The sequence below is a fragment of the Mauremys reevesii genome, linkage group 1 (assembly GCF_016161935.1).
Source record: "Mauremys reevesii isolate NIE-2019 linkage group 1, ASM1616193v1, whole genome shotgun sequence".
NCBI lineage: Eukaryota > Metazoa > Chordata > Testudines > Geoemydidae > Mauremys > Mauremys reevesii.
In genome coordinates this window covers 66,027,976-66,045,559 of record NC_052623.1, presented here as the reverse complement: position 1 = coordinate 66,045,559, position 17,584 = coordinate 66,027,976, and the positions used below count along the sequence as shown (strand labels likewise).

Genomic DNA, 17,584 nt, shown 5'->3' with positions numbered 1-17,584 from the left:
CTGTAGCTTTTCTTTATACACAGTCTCGGAGATCAGTGAGACGGCTGCACCGGTGTCCAGTTCCATGCGTATACGTTTGCCATCCAATAACGGGGTTACCCAGTATTCATGTGAGCCCATTGCCAAAGACAAAACATGCAGTGGCACTTCCTCTTGCGATGAGGTGTCACCTTGATCATCCTGGGTCTGCTCTAGGGTATGCAGGGTTCCTCTTTTTGTCGGCCAGACCACAGGCCTCTTTTTCTTTTGTTTACAGGCACACTGAATGTGTCCCTTTTTGCCACAGTGTCGACACACCAGGTCCTTACACCAGCATTCTGATGCCTGGTGACCCGGCTTACCACAGCGGTAACATTCTTGACTCTGCACAGTTTTGTGGGTCGGTTCTTGTGACACTTTTTGCACCCTAGGGGGTGCACCGATGTATTGTGCCTCCCTTGTAGCCAGTTCCATGGAGACAGCAATATCAACAGCCTTCTGTAAGGTAAGCTGAGCCTCTGTCAGTAGGCGCTTCCGTATAGCTTCACTGTACAGGCCACACACTAACCTGTCACGCAGGGCATCATGTAACATTTCTTTAAATTCACAGTGTTCTGCTAGCTTTTTTAAAATGGCTACAAATTGTACAACTGTTTCATCTTCCTTTTGGTCTCTTTTGTGGAACCTATATCTTTCAGCAATTACCAGTGGTTTTGGGGAGAAATGAGACCCCAGGATTTCCACAATGTCACTGTAAGATTTAGTCTCAGGCTTAACAGGGTGTAGTAAGCTGCGTAGCAGAGAGTAGGTTTAAGCCCCTACAACAGTTAAGAATATTGGCACCTTCTTCGCTTCTGTAATGTCATTTGCAATACCAAAAAGCTCAAAACGCTCAGTATAAACATGCCACTGCTCTGTATTCTCATCAAAAGGCTCCAGGGGCCTGGTCAGAGTAGCCATGATTTTTAGTTTCACTTTCACAGTCAGTGCAAAGAAGCAGCTTTTTTCCTTTGTTTGGTCTTTATCTTGACTTCTACTTCCTTCTGTTACTGGAGCAGCACCGGAATCCCATCCTCGTCGCCAGTGTTATATCCTTGGGGCAGCCGGTGTAGGAAGCAATCACTTGAGGCCAGAGAGCAGGCAGCTAACCAAAACCTCCATTTTATTTACATATATACAGAGAGCTCCTCAACCGGTTGAAACCGGTTGAGCTAACCCATAATAATCTAACTCAGTTGCCATAGCAACAAAACCATGACAACCAAATACACAACAATTAATATGCTCTTTGAAAAGCTGCCTAAACTCACACTTCATCTGATTCCCTGTCAGTCCTGAGCATGAATTTCCCGGCTTCTGTCAATTGGTCACAATTTAACACCAGTTTTGTGTTTAATATTTCAGATTTAGCGACAGTAAAAATATGCCTGTTACATTTCCAAGGTTACAAGAGCCAAATTTTCACCTCTTCTGTTGTATTGCACAGGCTTTCACAGATGAAACACAGATTTCCCCCCTAAAAATGACCAGTTTCTTCACTTAATAATTTTTAGCAATTTAACACGGCAAGTGCCCAGTAAGACTGACAACACCCTTTCCTTAGTAACAAGTGCATCTATGAACAGAGAGGCATTTTCTGGTCTATATTTGATTTAAACAAACAAGAGTTCCATGCATTAAACTTCAGTCTCTTGCTAGCTAATTTCAAAAAATAACAGACCAAGTACACCATCTTATGCCATCTAAGTCTTCTATGGCCAATGGGAAGGGAAGGGAAGGGAAGGCATCATTGTTCTGTATTCAATTTCCAGCAAGTGGGGATGCTTTTATTCCTGCTAGAACTCTGCCAATAGGAACCTTGAGGGAAACTGCTGAATTGGGGCATTCCCTGGCTAACCTGGCTATGCGCCTTTTCAAAAAGTCTGAGCTGTCAATTTAGAACTGCATTGGCTGATCACATCCACCCTCCTCATCAACTAGATTACTTACAGCCACTCCCTGCCACCATAACCTGAACTCTTGCAAAAGAGTTTGCCATCAGGGCACTCCACCAAGACTATGCTGACATAAACTGAGGTCAATCTGACACAATATCTTTTACTTTTTCTTTCATGTTCCTGACAAACATATGTGCCATAAACACTACAGTGCATCCCATTCACTTTTAAAGTACTTCAGACAAAGAGACAGATGGAATGCACTTTTACACAACCACTGTTAGTTTAAAAAAAATCATACAAATCCATATTTCCATTGGAGGTTACATTTACAAATACTCTATGCCTGGTAGATTGTCAAAGAATGTGTGCACATATGTAATCATTCCTTCCTGGAATCTTGGGCAAAATGACAGGATTCAGAGAATTTGGCTGCCTCATCAGTGCTTGGCATTCCATACACTACAGCCTGAATACTGATGGCTTTATAGGCTTGCTATTTGTGAAGAATCACTTTGTCACTGGGTGGTGCCCAAACAGCTGTGTGCATGCAGTCAGTAGTTCCCAGGAGCAATGGAAAATTAACTAAGCCAAAGAAGTCATGCATTGCTTAGTGCTATACTTCTGGCACGTTGTATCGCTGTAAAACTTAAAGCATAATTCTCAGTAACTGATGGTGTTGCACAGTAAGAAAAGGAGAGCAACTCACCTCACTTTGGGAAAGGGCATTGGTGGGTAGAAGTAAGACAGGAAAAGGCCATTTTGCCCCCGTTCTAGGACTGCAGGTCCACAGATGAACCATGGCTGCCTGTTCCCCTACTAACAATTGGAACTTCTAGTTCAGAGCTACTGCTGCTGCTCCAGGAGTTCTGCTACAGCCCCAGCACAGACACACAAGGCAAAACAAAACACAGTCCAGACAAAGTAGCAGCCCCATTAGTATATATCTGCTTGTGCATGCCTAAGTATGGGTCACATTAGAGACAACGCTAGGATCAGTGTATAGAATTTAAATTCCTCTAAGAAAGGAGAATTTGGGTCATTTAATAAAGGTTTAAGTTCTATTTAGGAATAGGATAAGGTTCAAGTTTGTTCTTATTCCAGTTAGGTTTAGACATAAACTGCAAAGCAGGTGCCCATAAGGCACAAAGTCAAAGGGGACACCCAACAGAGCTGAATGCAAAGGGAAACTTACAAGAATGCCTGCAAGTTTCCTTTTAGAACAGGCTCCATGAAGAGTAGATATATATATAAAGGAAACTGGGTCTAGTGAATTTCCATCTGTCATCCGCAACCCCTCCCATGTATAACACTACCAAAATGAATTAAAAAGGCAAGTAAAACACTAAAGATGTGAAAAGGCAAAATAAACAGGGAAGAAAAACAAACTATAGAACTAAAGCACAACATGAAGATGGAACAGATGAAAAGGAGAGAAATAAGGAAAGGAAAGAAGTGACTAGAGGCTGGAAGTATGAGGGAGAGACAATCAGAAAAATTTGCATTTCAGGATCCTTTGTACCAGTTGCATTACTGCTAGAATTCTGGCAGCAAAGTACCGAGTGTCTTTTGCTGGCTCTGAAATTATCTCACTGTATCACCCTGGGCAAGACACTTGGCCTCTCTCTGTCTGAGGTTCCCCCATTCATCAGGGTATATTGATTAAAATCAAATGGATTTAAATCATCAATTTTAATCATGTTTTAAAACAGCAAACAGAAAACCTTGATTTAAATCATCGATTTTACTCATGATCTGTATTTGTACTTTTTAGTTATTTTCCTAAAGAAAGGTTGATTCTCATTAGTTGGTAAGCATTAAAACACATTGATGTGCAACCAAATATACTTTTTACACTAAATATGATGCTTTTTTTGGCAAACCAGAAGGGTACACTATATCTATTCTATGGCAAAAAACTATGTTAATGCAGAGTTAAGGTGCTTGGTGGTATATCATACCCTTGAAGAACACTCAGTAGAGCAAAACAAACTTCTGAAAACCAGCAAATGCACAGTTAAAGTTGTTCATGCAACCTTAACTCTGCCCTCTTACAGCAACACCCCATTAAGACCGATTCACACACATACCTTTCATAGAATCACAGAATATTAGGGTTGGAAGAGATCTCAGGAGGTCATCTAGTCCAATCCCCTGCTCAAAGCAGGACCAACACCAACTAAATCATCCCAGCCAGGGCTTTGTCAAGCCGGGCCTAAGGATGGAGATTCTACCGGCTCCCTAAAATGACTCATTCCAGTGTTTCACTTCACCACCCTCCTAGTGAAATAGTGTTTCCTAATATCTATCCTAGACCCCCCCCCATTGCAACTTGAGACCATTGTTCCTTGTTCTGTCATCTGCCACCACTGAGAACAGCCTAGCTCCATCCTCTTTGGAACCCCACTTCGGGTAGTTGAAGGCTGCTATCAAATCCCCCCTCACTCTTCTCTTCTGTAGACTAAATAACCCCAGTTCCTTCAGCCTCTCTTGTAAGTCATGTGCCCCAGCCCCCTAATCATTTTCATTGCCCTCCACTGGACTCTCTCCAATTTCTCCACATTCTTTCTGTAGCGGGGGGACCAAAACTGGATGCAATACTCCAGCTGTGGCCTCACCAGTGCTGAATAGAGGGGAATAATCACTTCCCTCGATCTGCTGGCAATGCTCCTAATACAGCCCAATATGCCGTTGGCAACAAGGGCACACTGCTGACTCATATCCAGCTTCTCATCCACTGTAATCCCCAGGTCCTTTTCTGTAGAACTGCTGCTTAGCCAGTCAGTCCCCAGGCTGTAGCAGTGCATGGGATTCTTCCTTCTTAAGTGCAAGACTTTCCTTTGCCAACCCCACAGTGGCTGAAATGTACAGGCTCTCTAACTCCTTTTACACCCCCAGCCCCACTCTCACCCAGAGGATTCCATCTAACACTAAAAGGACAAAAAGGAAAGAAAGAAAAAAGAATCAGTTGTCCACATCATATTCCCTCTGTTCTCCTACAGCTGGCAGTAACCAATGGGAATTATTTATATACAGTCCAGGTGCAGTCAGTGTATTAGGTGTTCTGACACTAAATAGTGGAGGCAGAAGTTGGGCCTGCAACACACATGGATTACTTGGAGGTGTGTGACAGAACCATGGTTATATGAGGAGATGTACGTTTGAAGACTCTGACGTGTGTGAATAAGGGGAAGAGCTGCATGTGTACCTCCAGAATGCAATAGAATCCAGGGATTGCCTGTAATTCCCTGGGGAAGCGTGGTAACCACAGCCTCTCCAGGGTCTAAGAACAGAGGTGGGAGGAGTGGCTTAGGCAAATTCACTTAGATTGTAACACCTCCAAAGAGGTAACACTTCCTTGTCAAGTTTCAAATTATCCTGGTTCAAACTGGATTCTCCAGAGACCAACAGACAAAGAAAGGACTTTTGGATAAATAGCCAGAGTTTAAACTGACTCTGGGCCTTCGTTCTGACCCAGCAAATGGAAAGGACTTTCTGTCCAAAGGGCAGGCGCCAATCCTTAAGGAAGGACTGACATCTACCAAAGCCCTCATGGAGAGAGGCGGTAGATGATTTCTGGTAAACTTAATATCCATGTAGGTTCTTTTATTGTTTTAACATGTTTTCTCTGTAATGCTTGTCCCTTAAGAATAAATGTGCTTGCTTAGAAAAAGCTGCATGGTAACCTTAAACCATGGCCAATGACACTGTTTATAGCATCTGAGAAGAAGGGAAAGCAGGCCTCCTTAGGCAGTCTGACTTGCTGGGGAATTCACAGTGCAGGCAGGGAACTGTGCAGCCTGGAAATACCCTGGTCAGGAGGGAGAGGCTCATATCCCTCGCTGGACCAGGGAGGTGGAAGGAAAGTGCAGTGGCCCTGAACTGTGACACCATGAATCCTCAAATTTCCCCAAAAATGTTCTTCCAGAACATATTAATAGCTTTCATATTGTCACTGAGGCAATTATGTAGACGCTCAGACAAGTCAGAGAAAGCCATCACTGCTCTTGGACACAAATCACTGATGCAGTCCAAATATGCTCTCAGACATAGTTTGATGTGTACACCAGGAATAAGTCCCAGATCATTTCTGCCCGAGTGAATCACCCAATGTCCAGTAGATCACAACTTCTTTTGGCACCACATAAATGCTGCAGAGTGGGTAAAATATGATGCCAATGCAGGCCATCTCTCTCCTCCCAAATCAGCCTGCAGTTAGCAGTCCCCATGTCATGCTGTACCCCTTGCTCTCCCGCAAACTTTTGCAACCTCACGATCCAGGAATCCACACGCTGGAACTATGGCAGCGCACATATTTCTTCTCTCTCAGTGGTCAAGGTACCTGCACTGTCAGTTCCAAACCTCCATGTTATGGGTCTTTAAAAACACCACATTAACCTACCCTGAGTTCAGCAAGTAGCCACTCCCTCCCTTCCCAGCTCCTCAGGGGATTACAATACAGATATTTCCTCAAACAACCAGTCCAAGGCTTGCCTACATCCATCTTCACTGCCCAACCCCTCTGCAGCCACAACCCCACACCCTGTCCTTGTCCTGCCACTCTCCACCTCCATACACACACCAATTGCTGTCTTTGGCTCCTCCCCAGCTGATACAACAAAAATATTCTTCTGTTCACAGCAAACCTCCCCATAAAATGAAAACACATTATAACAGAGACGACTTGCAGCAAGCAATATGAATTATTAAATCTTTATTGCACAGGTGTACAGATTAGAAATGTAAATGGTGGGATGTTCACCAGAGGCAGTAGCATTGACACATTCTCTCAAACTAACCAGGCAAGTACAAAGTGGCTGCACAGAAATCCTCTCAAGGTTGTTTTTTTATTGGTGCACGCACAATACAATCCTTCTGGATTACACATCTATGCAAGCAAAGAAGCAAACATGTTCTTATGTACCATGCTCAGATTGGGGACCCCAAAGATTTAGTGGGTGTCATAAATGACCTTGGGTAAAACTTCACAGATTGAGATGATTTTGACCTGCATCACATCAACAGTTTTATCTCTAGCTCTGCAAATAAAAAACTTTTTCAAAAACAGATGTTTTTTTTCAGGGTTTATATCTCCGCAACCCCTATTTCGAATGATCCCAAATTTCAATCACTATTCCTATACTGCACCCTCCTGATGAGCATCAAATTTCAAAGGACTCTGACAATGCATGTCAATATTATAGGACTTAGAAAGGTCTAGGTTTAAATAAAAGTTGTTATGGAACCTTAACGATAGTGGCACTACTGCACTACTATAATACACGTTTATTTAAGCAATTAGATATCTGAACTTGCATTTATTCAGATTCTTATTTTTTACATTTTTATTATGTTAGAAAATGGTGAATGTTGCATATCTTATTTACAAGATAATTAATTTTTACTTGCAATTTGTGTCAAGCTCTCTTCAAATCAATTAAAAATGCACAAAAATAGCATTTTAATTATTTTTTAAAATTAAATAAAGTACCTTCAGTGTGCCCAATACATAAGAAAATAAGGTTTATCAAAACATGTTATGCATTTAAAAGTAAAGTTATTAAACAGTTTATCTATCTATCTAAACCATTATTCTATGCTTAGCAAATTGAACTGATTTTTTCTGGTCACCTTATGCTTCAAGATTTTAGAATTAGTAGATCTCATCTTCTCACACCTAAATTTTATCCACAGATTGGAAGAGGAAAAACAAGCTTTCCTGCTTTTGTCCAAGTCCCTATTGGTTTCTGAACTTTGAATGAACTAATCACTGAGCAAAACCAGTTGAATACACTGTAATGCACAAAATATTCTCTCTGTACCTGCAGAAGAGGTTACTGCTGTCAAAAGCTGGTTTAGCACTTCAGCAAACTCTGATTTTGAGTGACTTCCACCAGTTCAGTGCTGTTTCTTTAGAATTTGGCACCAAATATGTACTTCTTAGTATTATTTTTCTGTTTAATTTAAATGATTTAATAGATTATAGTAAGTTTAGGACTTAACATAAGTTGTAAATTTCAAATTTAATTGTAAATATTTTTATAAACAAACATTCAATTTAAATAAAAAATCCAATTTAAATTTAAAAAATCTTTTTAATTTAAAAAAATCATATTTTTTCCTCCAGAAAATGGAGATAATGGTACTTCTCCAGCTTTTCAACAAACACTAAAATCTATAGATGAAACTATACATTTCATTAAACTTTTTGGGATGGGCTTGGTCACTGCCAAAACCACTGTACAGCATGCACTGTCCATGTGCAACTTACTCTTTACCTCACCTTATATTCCAGGCTTATTTTACCCATTGTTATCTTGTCCATTGTAAATCATTCACTGGATGTTCCCCCTTATTTTAGCTAGTACAGACTTTCTGTTTCAGCCTGCTAATCCATTTACCTCCCTAATCCTGCCCCCCAAGAAATAAGGAGTCACCTGTGTCCAATTACTCATGTGAAGACAGGCCTATTAAGGAACAACCAGGTTACTGCCAAATCCCATCTTTGCCTGGGGGACCACTATACCCTGGATCTGACCCTAGTTTTTATTTCATAAGAACAATTCATCCTTTCCCCCTCTAAATCTTTTAAGCTCCTCATATAGGATCAAATAAAGTTTGTTTGTCAAATCCATATCTTTGAAAAACTCTGCTTCTCTTCAGATATAAAATAGAAAGATTATCTAGCTCTGTAAATCCTTTTGGATGAATAAACTGTTCTAAATCTTCTCATTTCACATTCTTCATCTCCAGTAGCACAATATTTTCAAGTGTCACAAGGCATGACCCAACTTTTGAGACCTAATTGAATAACTCCAAATCATCTAATAATTGCTTAGTTATATGAATGTACACATTTTTTAAACTGCCTGTGCATTCGCCACAGGCATTCTGGGAGAAATCCTGGCCCCACGGAAGTCAATGGGAGTTTTGTCATTAACTTCAGTGGGGCCAGGATTTCACCCTCTACAGCCCTGATTCGACAAACATTTACTCATAGGTTTAATGTTACTACCTTGAATAATTCCAATTGGAATCAACAAGACTACTTACAGAAGCAAAGTTAAGTCAGAGTTTGGAAGATCTGGGCCCAAATGCAGGGCTATATCTTAACCCCACTGCCTAGGTGCTCATGTACACCTACAATTGTGCCCACTTTGAAATTAAACCTGTATATTTAGTTCTATGAAGTTCTCTCTAAACAATCATGTGCATCATGCATTTCTTTGTTTTCCAATACAAATACTACATACATTACCAAAAACGTAGCATACAAAGATCTACCACATTACTCCATTAATGACAACTGAGATTTTTCAGTGGATTTAAGAAGTGCAACATTACAACAAATAGTCATAAAAACTTTGATCAATAACCAAACAATGCAAGACCAACTCTGGAGTTATCCTATACAGTACCTGTTTGTAGTATATCTTCACCAAGTTTGTAGAAGCATGTATCCAAAGATTGCTTCAAGTTCAGTGACCAAGATCTGCAAAGACATTAAAAATATGTCACTGAAAGTATATAGTTTGGGCATAAAAGCAGAGCAAAACCATTCTGCTAAACTTCCATCTGGAAATAAGTTTAAAATATTGTCCTTTACAGCTATGTGTAGAGCAATGCATGTTGTGGGAGATAAGAATGATGACTAGTGGGATAATCTATTAAATATTAAATATAAGACATATACAGTATCATAAAGCTTTTAAGTAAGCTTGCTTATGGGAATTCAAAAATAGTACAGGATAGTTCCTGCAAACATCAAGTTTCAGAATAGTAATTGTACGACAACTATCAGTAATGATAGACTAAAACCAACAGATTCAATATGTACAATGGCTAGTGGTATGGCAGAAAATAAAAATCTATCAAAAAACCTACAAACTGACATACATTTGAGCCACATTCTGCCTTTGATTTGCAGCAGAGCAACAGCATGAATTAGAGAACCATGCATCAATAAAGGGCATCATTTTTGTTTGCCATTTTATCCTTAAGAAAGGTTAAATATGACAATTCTACTATGGATTCCATAATCTGGCTCCATATATTCCTGTCCCTAAAGCAGACACATGTTCAGGCATGTGCATGTGCATAGCACTTACCCACAATTAGTATCTAGAGTCTCTATAAATTCTCCTGGTGATTCTGACACAGTGATACAGATATCAGCACTGTGCAGTGCATAATCCATTTGACAAAACAAATTAGTTTTATTATACAGTTGCTAAAGAAAGAAGAAAAAGAAAAGACTGAACAGTTAAAACTGTAAGATGTGGCAAAAGAAGGAAAAAAAACAAACAAAAAAGACTTAACTGACATGGAAAGGGATAGAAAAAGAAAGAAAGCAGAAAAGACAACAGTTCAAGTGCCAGACTGAGGTGGGAATGGTCATTATTCTGTACCAACACTTACCTGGTGGCTCCATCAGTTTGTCTACCACACTATCTTAAGGATTTCTAAGGGTATGTCTACACTGCAGAGTGTATGTGTATCCTGGCTCATACGTATATGCTAGGGATCAGCAACCTTTGGCACGCAGCCCATCAGGGAAATCCACTGGCAGGCCGGGGTGGTTTGTTTACCTGCAGCGTCCACAGGTTCAGCCGATTGCAGCTCCCATTGGCTGCGGTTTGCCGTTCCAGGCCAATGGGGGCTGTGGGAAGCGGGGTGGGCCGAGGGATGTGCAGGCAGCCGCTTCCCGCAGCTCCCATTGGCCTGGAATGGCAAACCGTGGCCAATGGGAGCTGTGATCAGCCGAACCTGAGAACGCTGCAGGTAAGCAAACCGTCCTGGCCTGCCAGCTGATTTCCCTGATTGGCCGTGTGCCAAAGGTCGCCGATCCCTGGTATATGCACATGTGCTTGCCAAACCCACCGCCAAATATCCACACTAGAGAGCTGCACATGCCCCATTCCCATCTAGTGGCATCAACATTGACACTGCAGTTACATATGTTTTGGGGGTGTATCCCAGTGTTCTTAGTGCCTTACTAAATTAAGCCACCCTAGGAATTGGTTGGTGTATTGTAGAAGAACTTGTCTGTCCTTCCTGGGCCTCTGTGAGGATGTGTTCTTAGCTAGCCAGCCCAATTAGCAAAATGCAGTCTGGCTGTAGCTGTCAGTCCCAGGATATTAGAAAGACAGGTGGGTGAGGTAATAACTGTTATTGGACCAACTTCTGTTGGTGAGAGAGACAAGCTTTTGAGCTACACAGAGCTCTTCCTCAGGTCTGGGAAAAGTACTCAGAGTGTCACAGGTAAACATAAGCTTGAACAGATAGTTTATCATAACTAAGGCTACATTTTAGTCACAGGTATTTTTAGTAAAAGTCATGGACTGGTCACGGGCAGAAAACAAAAATTCATAGCCTTTGACCTGTCCATGACTTGTACTAAAAATACCTATGCCTAAACCTTGGGTGGGGGCCGTAGGTGCTCGGCGGGGGGAAGGGGGGCGGTCCGGCTGCACCACAGGTGCCGGGGGAGGTGGCCCAGGACCCCACTGGCACTGGGAGCGGGGAGGGTTGGCGGAGCTGGCAGGGGTTCCCTACCCGGCGCCGCGTCCCTGCAGCTCCTAGGCAGTGGAGGAGCACAAGCACTGGTTGCTGCAGCTCCCATTGGCCAGGAACCACAGCCAATGGCAGCTGCAGGGACGGGGCCTGCGGCACAGGCACCACATGGCACAAAGCCCCCCCTTCCGGCCCCTCCACCACCTAGGAGCTGCAGAGCCATGTCAGTGGGAGCCCCCCAACCTGAGGTAAGCACCCGCCCGCAGCCCTCTGCTCCGAGCCCCGAGCCCCGGCTTGGGCAGCTCCTGAGCCAGAACCAGCTGCTGCAAAAGTCCGTGACTTCCGTGACCTCCATGACAGACTTGCAGCCTTAATCATAAGTTTTAACACATATTCTAAGGGACCATTCAAGGTGAAGTGGCCCGTTAACATCCCTGTAATCACAGGACCAAAAAGGGGGGTTAGTGGGTTATGGATTGTCATAATAAGGCATAAATCCAGTGTCTTTATGAAGATCATGATTTTTAGTGTCTAGCAAAGTTATGAATTTAACCTCCTAGGCTCATCTTTAGAAAGTGTTGTGCAGTTTCATCTGAGGATGAGGCCTAATAGGTCAGATACAGAGGGGTCACTTTGTGAAACGTGTTCACCCACAGGTGACAGGGTGTTTTTGTCTTTTATCATTTTCCTGTGTGAGTTCGTTCAAGAGCACAGTGATTGTCTGGTTTCACCCACATAGCTGTTATCGGGGCATTCTGTGCACTGGATGAGGTACAATACATGTTGTGATAGGCATGTGTAGGACCCCTGGATCTTGAAAGGCGTGTGGTAGGGGGTGTAGCATTTAGCAGAGGCACTTCCGGCTCTGTCTGTTCCAGCTGGTGCCAAGCCATGGATCCAGAACTACTGGATGAGCTGTTTCTACTTATGGCTGAACTGTTATTCCAACAGGGTACAGACAGAGGGTCTAGAAGACGGTGAGTGACATTTCAGCAGCATTTCCTGCTGAATGGAAGGTGGTGACAAGACTTGGAGGAGAGCTCATTCACGGCAGACGGCAGATATCTGTTGCATGCTGCAACTTTGATTTCCTATACAGACTAGTGCTTTTGATGCAGGACGACTAGCACAGCGCAGTGGGATCACATTGTCAGGCAAACCTGGAATTACTAGAAGTAGCTACAGAATTTTTGCATGATCAAGACCACCTTCCTGGATCTGTACAAAGAGCTTGCCTCTACCGACCCTCCAGGGCCAGGACTGCAGATGAGGGAGGCCATAGCAGTCCAGAAGCAGGTTGTTATTGCCATCTGGAAGCTGGCTACCCCTAACTACAGTTTACTATTGGCAAGTCAACTGTCAATGATGTGCTGGTGGTAGTTTGTGAGACCATTAATACTGTGGTTTCCCCACAAGTGGTAGACATTGCTAATATGCCTGAAATAATAACTGGCTTTCAGAGAATGGGGTCTCCAAACTGCGCTGGGGCCACTGACGACACTCAAGTGCCCATAGTTTGCCTACCACAAGGAGCACATGAATATGTCAACTGCAAAGAGTACTACCGTATTGTTCTGCAGGCCTTGGTCAATCACAAAGGCAGGTTCATGAACACCAATGTGGGATGTACAGGAAACGTGCATGACACCAGGGTGCTGAGGAGATTTGATGTTTCTCTATTTGGACAAGCAGGGACCTTATTCCCTCCAAATAATATGATTATCAATGGGGTATTTGTGCTCAATAATTTTAGGAGATCTCATTTACCCCATACTGTCATGGCTTATGAAACCATACCCTCACCACAGAGCACCTGGCAGAAGAAGGATTAATTACACACTTAGCAGTTGCAGATGGTGTTGGAGTGTGCATCTGGCAGGTTGAAAGCAAGCTGGTGCTGCCTACAAATCTGTCTGGATACCACTGCAGCCAGTTGCATCTATGGTGTGGCTGGCACAACATCCATGAGGATAAGGACTAGAATTTTCCCATGGAGTGAACTCAAGACACTGCTGGTTTGCAGGCTTCATACAAGCAACCAAAAGGTGTGCCTGTCATTACTGGGGCTGGGTCCAGGGAAGCAATGGAATAAGGGATGTCTTGTGCACCTATATCTTTGCATTGGTCTTAAAAAAAAACAAACAAAAAAATCAAACGTGCCCTGCTTAGAAGCATGTTATGCAGTACTGAAGGCTCCATGCTCAGGGCAGCGGTAAATACGTAGTTGAATACCTTGTGGTAAGAGTACACAGACAGATTGTTGCTGGATTTGCCATCCTTAGCCTTGTGGTAGATACTCTTTACATGTTGGATGGGCTCCTCGCACTGAACACAGCAGATAGCTTGCAGTGCATAGGAGATGTGTCGGAAGTGAGTAGGTAGAAGGGACAGAACACACAGGCCCCAAGAGTTGTGGGATGGCACTGGAGAACTATCTAAACACGAGCTCAACAACATGTGTGTTAGTGGCATCTTTACTGTGAGATGGGAAGGTAGGAGAACACCTTACAGCAAAACTCACGCTTTAGCCCATAATCCCAGCTGTATGCATGAATATGTGTTCAAAGGGCACATATGCTCATATTTGATGTTCTGTGTGGGAGGAGGGGAAGGATGGAGACCACGGGTTGGGCTAAAACATGCATAAACACACTCAGACAAGAACAACAAGAACAAATAACTCCCCCACACACTACTCTGCTCTATGTATTCAAGAAATCTTTATAAATATGACAATTTCCAGGATTATTCACTCTATATACTGGTTTGCCATTCTTAATGTTTATGTCAAATGCAGACAAGACAGACTTGAAAGTTTAGAATCCACCATAAAGGAGTATGAACAATAGAACTACATCTCTGCATCCTCTATTGCAGGGGTAGGCAACCTCTGGCACTCGGCTCGCCAGGGTAAGCACCCTGGCAGGCCAGGACAGTTTGTTTACCTGCCGCGTCGGCAGGTTCGTCCGATCGCGGCTCCCACTGGCCGCGGTTTGCCGCTCCAGGCCAATGGGGTAGGTGGGAAACCGTGGCCAGCACATCCCTCAGCCCGCGCCGCTTCCCACAGCCCCCATTGGCCTGGGACAGTGAACTGCAGCCAGTGGGAGCTGCGATCGGCCAAATCTGCCGACACAGCAGGTAAACAAACTGGCTCAGCCCGCCAGGGTGCTTACCCTGGCGAGCTGAGTGCCAGAAGTTGCTGACCTCTGCTCTATTTGATCTCAAAACCTGTCAGTTCTTCAGATATGAGAAATATAGGAATCACAAAGAGAAATCCCACTAAAGCTACTGTGAAAAACCAGCAAAATATCACCTGCAAAATGGTATAAGCTACTTAGTACATGTACCATGACGAGCAACTGAAGACTTCCTAAGTGACCAAAAGGGTAACCTTTACTTTACCATCAGTCTATAGTCTTCCCTTTCCCCTCTTGTCTCTCTCTCTCTCTCTCTCTCATCTCTTACCCTTCTTGGTGTCCATATCTTTCCTCTTTATTCCCAGTCTCTTACCATAGTGTTTACTCCACATTATTAAGTGCACACATGGGTTGAACTGGGATGACTCTGTGAGCCAGTACTTTTCCTAGAGGTTGCTATATTGGTTTCTAGAGGCCAAGATTTATTTTTAAAAATTAATTCTCTGGACCTTACAGTTGTGAAAATTGCCTTCAGAATGTGAACTGAGTGTAAAACACCACAATAAAATTCAAATGAATCTGCAGACAGCCTGAAACAATAGGTCTGAGGGAGGTGAACTGTTGCCATTCATCTCAAATGGAAATTAACTTTGAAGCTCCATTATGACAATTTAAATGTCAACGTTATGAACTATTTCACAGCTGAAATAGTTGCCTTACTGAAAGCGTGCAATAAACAAAAGGGACAATCATCTTATGCACAGCACACTAGGAGAGGCATCTTATTTAGGTATCACAAGTAGGTGGAACTTGGTTTGCAGGCAAAATTTGGGAAAATGTCACATTTTTCCACCCAGATAATCAGCCAGCCTGCAGAAGGCTGCTCCTTCCTAGTACTCTACTGCAAAAGTGACAGAAAACAACATGAACATTTAATTGTTTAGATGTAGAGAACAGCACAAGGAAATAACCTCTTCTCTCTCACCACCAGTTCAATTCTGGATCCTGGTACCGAGTAGCATTTATTTTTGAAGTGGTTATTCAGCAGGCCATCCTGAAAGCATATACATATATACAACAAGCTGGAAAAAGTATTTATTTGTAGTGCTCTTCTTTCTTTACTGTCACTGACTGCAATTTTCACAAACAAATCATGCCTTCCACTTTATTCTGCGAACACCAAAAGCCCTCCCACAGTTACTAACATTTGCTTCATTTATCAATATTGACAAACTAAAGGACAAAGGCATAATTTAACAGATTGCCCTGTGTAAAGACACAATACAATGCGCACACACAAAAAATCATCAAATGCCCCTGTCAGTAAGTCTTACAAAGTACAGCTTAATGAATGTATGCAAATTGCTGTAATATACAAAATGTCTGGTACCACTTCAACAAGTGATGTGCTTATGAAGAAATCTATAGAGAATGGTAAGATACATCAATCTAATTTGTCTTTGCAATAAAGGGATTTGGTTTCCTCAAGATAATTGCAATTTTTTTTTAATGCCTGGTGGAGTGACAGTAAAACATTACATACAAAGAACCACCACTTTAGACCCTGGAAGACAGGATTATTAAACTGAAAAAATTCAGCAACAGATAAACTAGAAGTGCACTGTTACATGCTGGTATACTTCAATCTTTTCCTAGTTGTTTTGACATCTTGGCATTTTTTTAAATCATTACTTCCAAGCCTGCTGAATTTAAACACACACCCTATTTTTCACAGGCGCTGTAAGCTTTACCACCATTGAAGTCAGAATTTAAAGTGAGGCTCAGTTTTGTGTTGTATGGGCGTTCTTAATATTTACAATCACAGGTGCATCAAAAATTATCAGAAGCCCAATTTGCAACTGCCTTTCTTTTTAAACAGTAGGTAGTAGAGTTGGTCAATTCCCACCCCCAACCAAAAAAAACAAACAAAAAAAACCAGTTCTTTCAGTGAAAAATGGCTTTTCAGTCAACATTTTCCAGATTTTCATAATTAACAAACAAAACCTGAAAAAAATGGTACAATTTCTTAATTTTTGAAATCTGAACATTTTTCCTAAAAATTCTTTTTAGAAACCATGATGTTTTGGTTTTAGGTGTCAATCTTTTGTTAAAAAAAAACAAACAAACAAAACTGTGGCAAATGCAATGGGGGAAATACTTTTTTTTTTTTAATTTCCAACGACAAATAATTGCTACGTTTCAATCAGTCCTGCCACCTATGCAATAGAATGTTTATACCACATTCCTTACACTAGTATCGGAATGTCAGCAACCGTGATATATTTGAGACATATGTCTAGAGACCCCAGCATGTCTCCATGAGCTATGGCAGCCACCATGAGCATTGCATGTTGGAACCTGTAGTTTCTTCAGGCCACATCTCTGTAATGAAGAGGAGAGCCTAGGCCACAAGGTAGAACTGTGTGGACTGCAGTTGGCCAATAGGCTACACTTGGAATTAAAGGCTAGGCTAGGCAGTTTCCACTCACAGCTTTACAATGAGAGTTCTCAGAAGAAAGTGTATCATATTTTTGGGAAAGCAGATTGTGACAAAGCTACTCCAGCAGCAACTGAAAGCTACAGATTTCCTGGATCCTGATCATTCTGGTTTTTGATCTGTGTATGAGACAGAAACAGCACTTTCTGTTGATGATCTCGCAGTGATGGAGAAGCCCCAAAGATGTCTGCATCAATTCTTTTAGATGCCACATATCAGGGCTGGAAAAATCCACTCATCTTGACAGAGGTTATCAAACTCTGCAGGATCAAGGCTTACATTATGGGGGGAGGGATAGCTCAGTGGTTTGAGCATTGGCCTGCTAAACCCAGGGTTGTGAGCTCAACCCTTGAGGGGACCATTTGGGGGATTTAGTTGGGGATTGGTCCTGTATTCAGTAGGGGGTTGGACTAGATGACCTCCTGAGGTCCCTTCCAACCTTGACAGTCTAGAGAAAAGTTTCTAGTGATAGGATTGTGAAGAAAAATACCTACTAATAAACAATTATAAGGTTATTAATA

The 17,584-nt window shown here is 42.3% G+C and overlaps 1 protein-coding gene and 1 long non-coding RNA gene across 16 annotated transcripts in view; one reads left to right on the top strand and one right to left on the bottom strand.

Annotated features, from left to right (window-relative positions):
- Positions 1 to 17,584, bottom strand: part of ENOX1 (ecto-NOX disulfide-thiol exchanger 1) — a 521,099-nt gene that overhangs the window by 390,356 nt on the left and 113,159 nt on the right. For all 13 annotated transcript variants that reach the window (XM_039485148.1, XM_039485204.1, XM_039485280.1 and 10 more), the window contains one exon: positions 9,335 to 9,408. The gene's annotated coding sequence lies outside the window, so the exon portion shown is untranslated. The remainder of the gene's footprint in view (positions 1 to 9,334; positions 9,409 to 17,584) is intronic.
- The window catches only part of LOC120370498, a 68,175-nt gene that overhangs the window by 7,323 nt on the left and 43,268 nt on the right, over positions 1 to 17,584 (top strand). The window lies entirely within an intron of this gene.